The sequence below is a fragment of the Glycine soja genome, chromosome 14 (genome assembly GCF_004193775.1).
Source record: "Glycine soja cultivar W05 chromosome 14, ASM419377v2, whole genome shotgun sequence".
NCBI classification, from domain to species: domain Eukaryota; kingdom Viridiplantae; phylum Streptophyta; class Magnoliopsida; order Fabales; family Fabaceae; genus Glycine; species Glycine soja.
Window position 1 is genome coordinate 8472555 of NC_041015.1, and position 13356 is coordinate 8485910.

Here is a 13356-nt window from a genome sequence, read left to right on the forward strand (position 1 = left end):
AACATTTATGCATCCACATCTAACTATAGTTGGTAAAGGAATGAATGCCAAAACGAAATAAATAATGCCCCTGACTTATATTATGAAGCCTAGCTATTAAGTATATTTCATTAATTTAAAATCCTCAAAAGAAATTATAAAAAAAACAAGTATATTTCATTTGGTAGACAAATTAAACAAAGTATTCTGTCAAATTTTATTGGAATTTAAGTTTGAGTATAACTTCATTCTAAAAATTAATTTATCTTAGAGTCTTACTAAGTGTCCTTAACACATTGATTAAGAAATTAAAAAAAAAATATTTAATATGAAGACTATAGGAGCGTAAAAATGTCACAAACATACATCTCAATAAAAATATTTATTCTTTTAATTTCATAATCAATATCTTAAGAATACTAGATATTATTTACCTTTATCTCATTTATGGAATGAATGTTATCCTCCATTTATATCCATTATTTTAATCATATAAGATGTTAATATCACCTCTCGTAAGAATTGAACATGGACATATATAAATGACTCAATAAAAATTAGCCTAATATTACCAAAACAACCAAATCTACCGTGACCTAATAGAAAGAGAAGATCTCTCCATTTCTTTTATTTTTCTTTGTTTCTTTTGCTGTTAAGCTTTTGAAAAAATATATGTTACTCTCCATTAAATGTGTATATTTTCATTTAATTTATTTTTTCAAAACCTTAATAATAAAAGAAATGGAGTGAGGAAAAAACTTAGAGGATTTTTAACCATGATCAATATATTCAAGACAACACAAGAAAGATTATGATGCCATATTACAATTTGGATTTAGACCTAATACAATATTAAAAGCTAACCTGTAGGCCCTGGTGGATGTGTGTGTATATATATAATGAGAAATATTAATTAAGGACATATTTTCTTACGCACTGCATTTTATTGATTGAAATTTATTGAAAAGTATAACATTCTGTGGATTGCACATCCTATCTAATGTTTTCTCTCTTGAATATTTAGTTATCAATAAATTTTAACCAATAAAAAATAACATGTGAAGAAGTGTGTTAGAAAATATGTTACTAGTATTATCCAAGGAGGGAAACTTTGTATGTGACACCATGTGCAATAGCCATGATTAGGCTCTTTTTCCATTTCATATGAGGTTGTAAGAGCAAAATAATCCACTTGTGTCAAGCCCAACAGTTGTTTAACAAACTTCACAATCTGAGAATCCAAGTCTATATGCCCTCATTTTAGGGTGGGGTATAGTTTAAAAACTTGGTTCAATCGGCCACCGGGACTCAGTGGTATAATCAGGCTGGTTTGATTATTGGACCGGCCATGCATTTGGTTCGGAATGATCTGGTCAGACCCGACAAATTTGGGGTAAACTGGACGACCTGGATCGGTTTTTAAAACCCATTTCACGTAAAAAAAAAATGCTCCAAAAAAACCTGAGACTTGCATACTTGTGTTATTGAATTATTATTTGTGAACTTGTGCTATCAACTTTAATATTTCAATTGTTATTTTGGGTTTTAGAGTAAGGATAAATTTTTCTTAATCAAATAATGTTAGTTATATACTTATATATATATATATATATATCGGATCAAACTGGACCAATTACTGATGCACCAATTTAACCACTTATTTACTACCTCAACCAAGTCAATGACCCACAAGATTTCAGATATTTTCGATATTGCTTTTGCATAGACAATGTAGTGTTACACTACTATTAGTATATCACCGTACATGCATCATGTTTAGAAACATAGTTCATTGATGCGGAAAGGTCCCCACACACACGAGCATGCAGATGATGAATGCATACATATGGTCCCCAAAAATATGTTGTATTTATTTTGCAACTCGAAATAAATTGTGACATATATCTTAAGTATAGCACTGTAAGGGGGACCAAGAAAACGTTGTGAATGTTTGATTCAGTTAATGAATAGAGAATAATGGGTGTTCCCTAAATTTATGTCTTTAATTATGCCACTAGTTGTTGATGAGTGGTTAATCGTATCATTTTGTTCTCAATTAATTTCGGATGGAGATCATCATAAAGAATTCAAAATGAAAATATATAATTTCATATTCACACACAAAAAAAAAAAAAAAGGCTTGTGCTATATCCACTCCCCACTTTTACTATTACACTTCCCTAGCCTTTCTAAATTTTTCTCCAAAATATCCTGCATTTCAGAAACTAATACACTCCCTTTATGCTTTCTCCCCTCTGCCAAATCAACATGGCAACATGATGAATGCAGAAAAATCATGTTTGCTCACTCTACTGATGAGAATAAATCCTTATTAGTTTTTCAACTAATTTCCAAATATGAATTATATGTCCCAATTTAAAACCTGCATATTACATTACCACTTGACAGCGGAATTGGAGCAGGGAAATGTAAAATCTTGATTTATTAAAGTAAGACAAAAAAAAAAAAACATATTTTGGCTTCTTCCCCTTTTTCTGGTTTTACTTTATAATTATTATTTTAAATAAAACAAATTGATTAGGCAATTGGCGGTGGTATGACTGTTAAAAGGCGTGGTGAAGTTTCCAGGCTATTGGAGGTGCTATGTCATTGGTGGAAAACAAATTCTGTTAGGTATATTTTATTTTTATTTTAAACTGGTGTTGTGATTCATGCATTGCATCAAATATGATGGTTTGGGGGATGCATGTGTACTGTGGTGTATTTATGGTTTCTGATAGTAGATTTAAGAGCCAATAGTTGCTGGAATTGTGTTGGATTATGCATGATACTAATTCAGGAAGTGGCAATTTTAAAACTGCATATTGTTTTTTTTTTTTTTTTTTTTTTTTTTTTTTTTTTTTTTTTTACGATATGGCCTGGGCACTACTAGTGCTTATGCTATCTATCTTCTATCTAAGAAAACAAAGCCTAACAAAATTATATAACTAACCTATCTTAATTTTGTGACTCGTGTCCTTTATTTGAATTTTTTTTACCATTTCACCTTTTTCATTTCTTTTTCTTTTATTTATACAAGTTTCACAATTTTTCCTCTCTCTTTGCCCCACTTTCTTCCTCTTTTCTCATACTTTTCTCTCTTTCATTTTTTCATTTCAGAAAAAAAATATTCTCACTCTTCTTTCCAACTCTTTCCCTCACTCTTTTTTTTTTCATTTTTTTAATTTTTTATTTACACACAAATTTTTGTATTCTATAATTTATATTAATTTTATTTCATTATTTGTAAATATTTTAATATATATCTTTCTTATTATATAAAAATACCATTATCATATTAATCAATTTGTATAATTATTTATTAATTATTAATTTATATAATTTTATGTTATTATTGTATAATTTTACCGACTTTTTTTTGTTGATTTAATGTATGCATCAAACTACATACACCAAAAATTAATGTTGATTAATATTTATATAATAGTTATAACTTTTTATGTTGATATATAATCAGATATATTACAAATTATTTATTAAATATATTTCCATCACATAATACTTCTAAATTGACTCATTATTAATAATATAAATTAATTTAGTTTTAAATTTTTTTGGGTAGAGACTACAAATTTCATTCACGTGAGAAAAATCCATTTGAGTTAAGTAGATATAGGCCACAAAAACTTTTTTCTGAGTATATATTTAAATCTAGTTAGTTAATATGTTTATTACAAAATAATATTTTTACTCTATGATTAATAAAATCCTAAATGAAATTTGTGTTGATTAATGTTTATATAATAATTTATATATTTGTTAGATAAATATACAACAAATTGGTTTATTAAATATATTGTAGTTACAAAATAATTTTAAATTATTTCTTCAATAATATTATAAATTGAATTAGTTTTAATTTTTTGGTAATTACATAGATCACTAGAGTCATTCATGGGAGACAAATCATGTTTGAGCTAGGTATGATTAATTTGGGTTACAAAACTGTTTTATGAGTACATACCAAAAATCAACTTCTTTTTTTTTTACCTTCAGTACAAAAAAATCATTTTAGCAACCATCTAAATCTATCTCTAAATTAACCAAATTGTTCGCAATCCTTATTAGTGACCAAAACAGCAACATAAAAATGGTGGGCAAAAACACTAGTCGCTAAGCTGTTTAGCAACCGAATATTAGTCTGTCATGGTATAGCGATTACATACTCAATCGCATATGCCAAAATATTGGTCACCTTACTTTTGGCCGTCTTCCTTCAATTATGACCAAATTAGATACCCATTAGGCGGTCTCCATATCCATCTCTAGATTTAAAATGATTTTTTTTCAAAATATTATTTCCTTATTTCAGTTGTTAATTTTGGTCGCTAACGTGTTTGCCAATAGCAGCCGAATTTACTTGGTCTCCAAAATATTGTTGCAAGAAAAAAATTATTTCAATAATAATTATCGGTTGCTGGAAACAATTGTTAAGCTGATTAATGTTTGCTTAAGCTTTTAGCTCCAAATATTTTTGTCACTAATTTTGTTGTAGTAGTATATTTTTTTAATTTTTATTTCTTTAAATTTCTTGACATGCTTTATAATTATGAATAGCATATAAAATTATAAAATAGAATGTACCTGAATAACAATTTGTATATATATGACTATCATATCCAACACAATATCAACTAACAAAATATGTTATCCAACGCAGTATCAACTAACAAGATATGATACCCTAATACAATGTATGATAAACTACAAAAACATAAATATCAAACAAAAGTACCAACATATACCATAAGCAAAAATAAGAAGTACCAACATGCATGCAATAAAAAATATCAAATATCATAAAATAAAACTAAGCATGCAATCAGTGGTGAAGCTTGAACTAAAATTTTGGGGGAGCCAAAATAAATTTTAATGCATATGTTTAATATGCAATATCATATTAAGTTGCTATATAAATACAAAGTCGAGAAAAAAAATAATCAATTACATAAAATGATAATTTTTTTACATAATTAATATGAATAAAAATAGATAAAATCTATAATAACCTACTTGAACATGCATAAATTTTTTTAGCATTAAGATAGAAAAAAACGTTATATGCTAGGCATTACATATTTTAGAAGGAAAGTGATCATTTTATGAAAGCATAGGTTGTACAACAATAACATCAAAGTGAAAAATGAGAGCAATAACAATGCTTATAAAAGTTAGTGGATCACTAGATTTACATCAAAACAAAAAAATAAGTCAATAACACAATTGAGATAATATATATATATATTTAAAAATAACTAAAGATTGAAAATGAAAACACATATATTCTTGTGAAGATAAATCGTGCAAATATAAAAAAAACTAGTATGTTGATATTGTTGAAACTAAGCTACACATTAGGTGTTTAGAGAATAAAAAATGTGAACTTAAGAGAAACAACTAATATGTAAGTTTGTGTTAAGAAAAAAGTATCAAAAATCCTTGAAAATCTTAAAATTATAATTGACCGAAAGAGATGATGGGCTTTGAATTTTCATTGAAAAGAAAGAATCTTTGTCCTAAATTGTAAGTTAATTGAGTTAAGGTATAAGAAACTACGCATTATAAATAATTAAATTTTTTATTAATCATATTATTATAGACATATATTTAAAATTTTGAAAAACTTTGGGGGGGTCTTGGCTCCCCGTCCCTATAGCCCCGCCAATGCATGCAATCAATGGTCATCTAGTATGTCATAAACATCATCTAGTTGAGTGTCACCTATAGAGGTGGTAGGTACAGTAGGGCCTTGTTAGTCGTTATTTACGACTAACTTTTGTATTGAATAGTTACATGAAACTAGCATCTTTGCTTCTATTTATGGTTTTTTTTTTGTAGGAATTGTACATATTTTCATGTTTAGTTTGATTTTATATAGTAGATACTCCCATTTTGTGAATTAATGTTGAAACCACTTCAGTTTTAGGCTAAAATAAGAGAAGGTTCAAGTAGCTGATGTCTCGCTAAGCGAGACATATGCGCTTAGCGAGTGACATTCGCTAAGCGAGGCATATAGCTCGCTTAGCGTGCTAGGAAACCCTAGAAGAGGATCAGTTAGAGATGTGCTCGCCCAGCGCGTCGCAAGCTCGCCCAGCGAGTCGTTTGTCTCTTCTCGCTCTCAACGCGCCCAACTCGCTAAGCCAAAATTCACATACTCCTGCTTAGCGAGCCAATCTCGTTAAGCGAACCTTCAGAAGCTAAAACATCCAAGTAGCCTTTAAAATACTGAAGTTGGCGGAAACTAAAAAAGAGTTGAAAAATAGAGCTAAGGGAGAAGCTAGAGCAACAGAAGCGAAGCCACCAAGAGAGTTTAGGTTAGAGGAGTAAGATTAGGGTTCTAGAGGTTGAAGAAGACATCCTCAACCCTTCTTAGCCATTTTCCTTCACTCAAAAATTTGTTCTTCTTTGTATTGAAAGCTCATTACTTGTAATGGAAGGTTAAACCTCTTGGTTGGGAAGTTCTGTTGAACCCTTGATGTAACATTCTTTCACTATCTATTTAATGTTGTTTTTATATGTTCATTGCTTCTATCCATGCTTATTTTTACATGCTTGTGGCTTGATCATCCATCTGTATGTATAGTTAGGATTTTTAGCATTGGAAAGTGCTTTAAAGCCTTAGAACTTGATAGAGCAAGCTAGAAAACTATATGTCTAAGAATGGAGTGCAACGATCTAGTCCATATTATGTTGTAGACTTAATGCAATTCTTTTAGGCTAAGTTTGTTGAGGGATCAAGGATAAGGTTTAAAGAGAGTTAGGCCCATTCACTCGAGGGATCTTGATTTGGGTAATTTCTCAGCATAAGAACACTAGGATAACATTAAATAGAGAAAAACACAAAACAACATCAAGGAAAATTCAGTAGAACGACCCAACGCTTTTTACTTGACTGTTTTACTTCTCAAATATTTAGATATATAGTTTATAGTTAAATAGATTTTTAGAACGAAAATCCAACTTGATATTTAGTTGTTTTCAGTTTATACAAATGTTTGCTCACTGAATATACATTTTTGAGTGAAACAAATTCCTTATGGACTCGACACTCGGTCTTACCGTTTTATATATTACTTGTGCGACTCGGTACACTTGTCGAATAGCATCGTGAACACGCTTTCAGTAGAAACAGGCCTCAAAAGAGAAACTTAATCTGAAAATGAGTTAAGATAAGTTGCATCTACTCATCTTGCTGACGCATTCGCTCACTTTGTTGTATCATCTCTTGTTTATGATTTTGCATCAATTGCTCCATCTTTTCTTCAAATGTATTCTCCTTAGCATTCTTTGCCAACAGATTTTATAAATAAATTTCAAAAAATAAATCAACAATTACAAATTAGAATGCAGTGAAGTTGATAATAATAATAATAATAATAATAATAATAATTTAACATTTGTGCAAACCAATTAATTAAATTTAACTAATGAATTAAATTATTTGATTTATTTATTTTTGTTTTAATTATTTATGAAAGTTATATATCTATAATTACTTTGATTCTAGAAATAATTAATAAATAGTATGATTTTACTCTACAGACTTATTACAGATATTAATCATTGAATTCTAATATATCTAATGACTCAAAATAATTTAATTAATTTTTTTTAAAAATAGAATAACACATTAAATTCCTTTTCAAGTATTCATATAATAGGAGTGTTCACAATGCAGTTTGATTCAATTTTTATTTAAAAAGTCATCCAAACCAAACTAAAAAGGTGTAATTTGATTTGATACTTGAAAAGTCATTCAAATCAAACTAAAAATTACATGTGATTCGATTTGGTTTGAATTTAATATCATGCATGGTATTTTCTAGTAGTAGTCAATCTTAATTAGAACTAATTAATTATGATTTATTTAGTTTGATTATAGGATTTTTTTTATGTAACTAGATAATACCTGTGCGATGCACACTAAATTTGGAATAGTTAAGACTTTTTAGGATTGGATAAAAAATTAAATTGACAATTTTATTATTTTCTTATATTATTGAAGAAAATATAAAATTAATTTAAAAATTCTAAATATTGAACTTATTTATTAATAAGAAATAATAGCCAATCACGTCATCGATGCCGCTAATCTCCCAGACCATTGTCACATTGTGCATTGCCATCACCATATCGGCATGTGTCGTGCCGCCATCGCCGCCATCACCACCATACCAGCAACATCATCACATTGCTAGCATTTCTCTCTCTCTCTCTCTCTCTCTCTCTCTCTCCTTTGTAATGACCCAAATGACATCCCTCACTGACAAATCTATGCATGCGACACCTCTGCGTCACCCTGCCATTGACGCACTACCACCAGCACCACTCCATTGTTTGCGCACCATCCCAGTGCGACCATAATTGTACCAGCAACATCAATGTCCTTCACCACCAGCAACCTATAACACCCAAATCCGCCCCAATCTCACCATTAACTACAACAACCAGGCCAAATTTGCATTCGACGCGCGCACCCCTATTTGGGCAGTTTGGTGATGAAGGTTGATGGTTGTGGGATTGGTGTAATTTGGGTGAGGGTAAGGAAAAGGGGTGAGGACAATTTGGTGAGTGGAAAAAAGAGGGATTTCTCATGATTTGACAATGTCAATAGCAAATTTGGTAGTGTCAATAGTAGTGCCTAATGATGTTTGACTTAAGTCTAGTGATCATGTGATGCTTGACCCAAGCTCAATGAATCCATGTGATCTAGTGATGTCTAACCAAGCCCAATAAAGCTCAAGTGGCAAGCTTACTATTAATATTAGACTAATACAAAAATTACAAAATTATGGGACAATGTTAATAATTAATGTTACACTTTAAGCATTACAGGAGCTAGTAGGTCATTAGTTTTACACTTGGGCCATAGCCAGTCATTAATGTTATAGTTGGACCTTATTGGACCTTGGGAAACCATGGTTGTTATACTTAAACATTATTTGGCCTTAGTTAATTATTGGTGTTAAACTTTAACCTAATTGAGCCTAACTTAATTATTAGTGTAACAATGAGCTTTGTTGGGCATTAAATAGTCTTTAACTTTATAATTTAGCCTAGTAGGGTCTTTGACAATCATTAGTGTTACACTTGGGTTTAATTGGACATTGGTCAATCATCATCAGTGTTGCTTGGGCCTTATAGGGTCTTGGTAAGTCATTAGTATTGGTAGATTTCTTTTGGCACTTTCTATATCCACTATCCATTTTTTCTAACTACACTCCATTTCTTTTTCTTAAACTCAAATTCCTTAAATGACCTTATTTTAAATCCTCTTCATTCCTTCACACATTCGCACACTCCCCTCCCAACAATGCATTCCTTCCACACAACAAAATATTCCCCCTCTATTTCATTAGAATCCTTCCTCTCTTTCACTCCATTTGTCACTCCAATTCAACATCTTGCTTCAGTCTTCTTTTTTTACTCACTTTCTTCATTTTACTTATCTGATAGCTTTTTTCTCCTACCATAAACTAGGAAAATTGCTCATAAGCTTCAAATCTCTATACATAGTTTTCACATGTTGTGTACTTTGGTTAGAGGTTCAAGAGGTAGGGTATAAACACATTAGAATGTTTTCTTTGTGTTTCACTTTATTGAGATGATTATCTTTTTAAATCTTGGAACAAATGCAAAACATTTTTTTTATTAAATTCTGGAAAGTATTTTCTACAAATTTTGTACTTTTGGAAAGTACTTTCTGAAATACAAAAATTTAAACATTATATTGGAAAGTACTTTCTAAAACATGTTATATATTCCAAAAATTACTTTTTTGGAATGATGTTTTAATTTTTGTATTCAAGAAAGTACTTTTCGGAAGCCACAATTTAAACATTATTCAGGAAAGTAGTTTTTAGAATAATGATATAGGGGTATTTTAGGTGTAGAGAATATGTATGATAGTAAGAGGAGTGTTTAGAAAAGAAAAAGGAGAATGGATATAACAAAAGTCTTTCTTTTACATATTCCATCTCATCTCATATTCTTATCACAATTTCCTTTAATATTTTTAATTATCTTTTTAATTCTTTAATATATTTTAATTTTGATCGATTAATGATTGATTTTGTTTACTTAATGCATTCTCGTCTCATTTATTATATTATAATTTATTTTTAAAATTTTTTTTATCCTTTAATTTTTATTGATTCAGTAGTTTAAATTTAAAGTGATAATAAGTATGAATGATAATTAATATTCCTACTTTTAATTATTTCTTTCTAATTTTAATTAGTTTTTTGGTTGATATCTTTTACTTACTAAATTTTCTCAAAATTACTTACTTTAATTTTTTAATTATTTACTTTAATATTTAAATTAGTAGTTTTAATTTATTGATTTCTTTTAATTTATGCAGCCTTCTCTCATTTATTTTATGATCTGTTAACCTTTGATCCATTAATTATTATTGATCTTTTAATTTAAATCTATGACAACTATAACAAAAATTGGTTTCAACTGGTTTTAATTTCTTTTAATTATTTATTTGTACTTATACTATTGATTTTATTTATCTTTTAATTTAAATTTAAATCTTTTTAAATTGATGATAATGACAATAACCATTGATTTCTCTTTCTACTACTTATTTAAATATTCATAGAAAAAGTGTAAACCCCAGTCATCATTGCATATTGTTACTCATCGGGGTATATATCTGTTTCTTTTTATTTCTTCAAATATGATTGTTCCATTTTATGAGAAAATCTAATGAAAGGCTAGAGTCCATTTTTGTTGATATATGGGGGTAATTTCAAGGGTTTACCTTGGTATCATCGGGGTATAAATTCTTCAAATATCATCGGGGTATAAATTTTTCAAGTGCAATAAAGTTACACAAGTGTCTATTTTTTTGTTGATATATGGGGTAATTTCAAGGGTTTACCTTGGTATCATGTTCATACTGTTGCATTAAATGATATAGGCCATTTGTTTTTTGTTCATATAATACACACAACTCTGGTTGTTGGTTGGACCGATTCGATGGCTCTATATGAATTAACAGTTTTCTTTATTCCTCCGACCTTGTTCTTGATAAAATGTGGAGATAGGGTATATTTTTTATACCTTTCATGACTTGTTTAGGAATAATCCATTCGTGGAACGATTGGAATATCACAAGAGGGACGACAACAGATATGAGTATCTAGAGTTAGAAAGGTGTAGCTAGAACACATATTGTGTTTTCGGGCTTGTGTTTTTTAGCAACTATTTGGCATTGAGTTTATTGCCTTTAATTTCTTTCAATTATTTAATTTTAATTTGAATTATTTTAAATAATGTTTTTCCATAATTGATTTAAAATTTTCAATCTGTTTTAATAAAAATGTTTTAATTTAGTTTCTTATCATATATCTAATTATTTTACATAAAGAAAATTTAAGAATTAAAAAAATAGAAAACTGATATATATTATTATTATGTTAATATTTCCTAATTAATTAGTAATATTATGAACTTATTTACACAGTCAAAAAATCTCAATTTTTTTCATCAATATTGTTACTTATTTTAAAAATTAAGACACCAATATGAATTTATTTATAATGTTAATTCATTTCTTACATTGTTGTTTGAATGTCTAGTCTAGTTATTCAATGTCTTGCCTGTTACCTCACCTAATTTAAAATAATCTTAATCATCTTAATTAAAATGTATATATAAATAATTAATTTAATTATTTCAAATCAGAATATATACTAAAAAAATATGTAACTAATTGTTCATAATTTCAAATCAGATTGATAATAATTTTAATCTAATTATTCAAAATTTCAAATACTTTTCATAATTACTTTCATAATAATTAACTTATAATTATTATTTATGATAAATTTAACATTTCATTATTTCAAGTAAGATATAATCATCAATCTACTTATTCAAAATTTCAATTAGTTATCCTAATTATTTGATAATAATAATTTTCAAATATTTATCTTTATAGATAGGTTTTAGTTAATTTTCAAATATTTTCAAATAATAATTTTCAAATATTTGATAATAATTAATCTAATTATTCAAAATTTTAAATACTTATGATAATTACTTGATAGTCATTATTTATAATTATAAAAAATTATCTAAATATTTGTTGCTGAAATGTAGAAAGATTCCCTCTAAGACTTCTTTATTTTTGTCAATATATTATCTATTATTATTTAAAATATTTATTATATTATTAATATTGATATTTACATTTTATATTAATATTACAAATTACAATTTATTATGATTATCACAATATTAAAATTTATAATATCATTAGTGATAACTTCAATTGCAAAATAATGGACAAAATAACCAAGTAAACTTATTACAGATCAGCAACCGAAACCATTTGGTTGCTAGTCCGAATAAAATTTCTAGGTTGTGGCTGAAAATAGTTAGTCACTGAATTACAAGTGTATCAGGTCGCTAGTAAATGATTCGTTTAAGATATAATGCAGTGACCATCAAAATGAAAATCTATTCATCTGTCTCTAAATTAGACTTAGATTACAATTAATTCAGTTGGTATTTTGCTTTCCTCTTGTAGTGTTCTGTGCTTCTCCAAGTTAATATTAATATTTATCTATTATAATATTACTTATATTAAAAATTACTATTTATTACGATAATCAAAATATTAAAATTTATAATGCCATTAGAGACGGAATCACTTCGGTTGCAAAATAATGGACAAAATAACCAAGTAAACCCATTATAAATCCGCATCCGAAACCATTCAGTCCCCACTTCAAATAAAATTTAAAGGTTGTGACTGAACACCTTTGGTCGCTAAGTTAGAGATAGTCGGTCGCTAATACGGTCGCTAGTAAATGATTTGTTTACGTAGTGACTGTTATAAAAAATGTGGTCGCTAACAAGTCGCTATTTGAAATAAAGGACAAATCTTCTATCGGTTGCTAAATCAGTCTCAAATTGTAGTTAATTTGGTCGCTAATTTCGGTGGTATTTTGCGTTTTCCTTGTAGTGTTCTATGTGTTTCGCCAAGATATTCACTTCTAGGTTGCCCAAATATATAATGGACATAGTTTTATGCTAAATTTCATTGGAAATATACAAAATAATTTTGGCACCTGGGCCAATGGCATCTCTATCAAGTGGTTGGTTCGTGGCATCTCTATCAAGTGGTTGGTTCATGGCATCTCTATCAGGTGATTTGTGGCAGATAAAACCAGACTTTTTAATATGATGCCTCTCATTGTATACAATAAGTGTCAGTTATTGCTGAGCATAAAGACGTTTGACAACAAAATGATAAGTACAACCTCACATTGATTAAGGTCTAGTAGCACGATTTCAAGTATTAAGTCGATACCTTCAACTAGGTAATATACCTCTTTC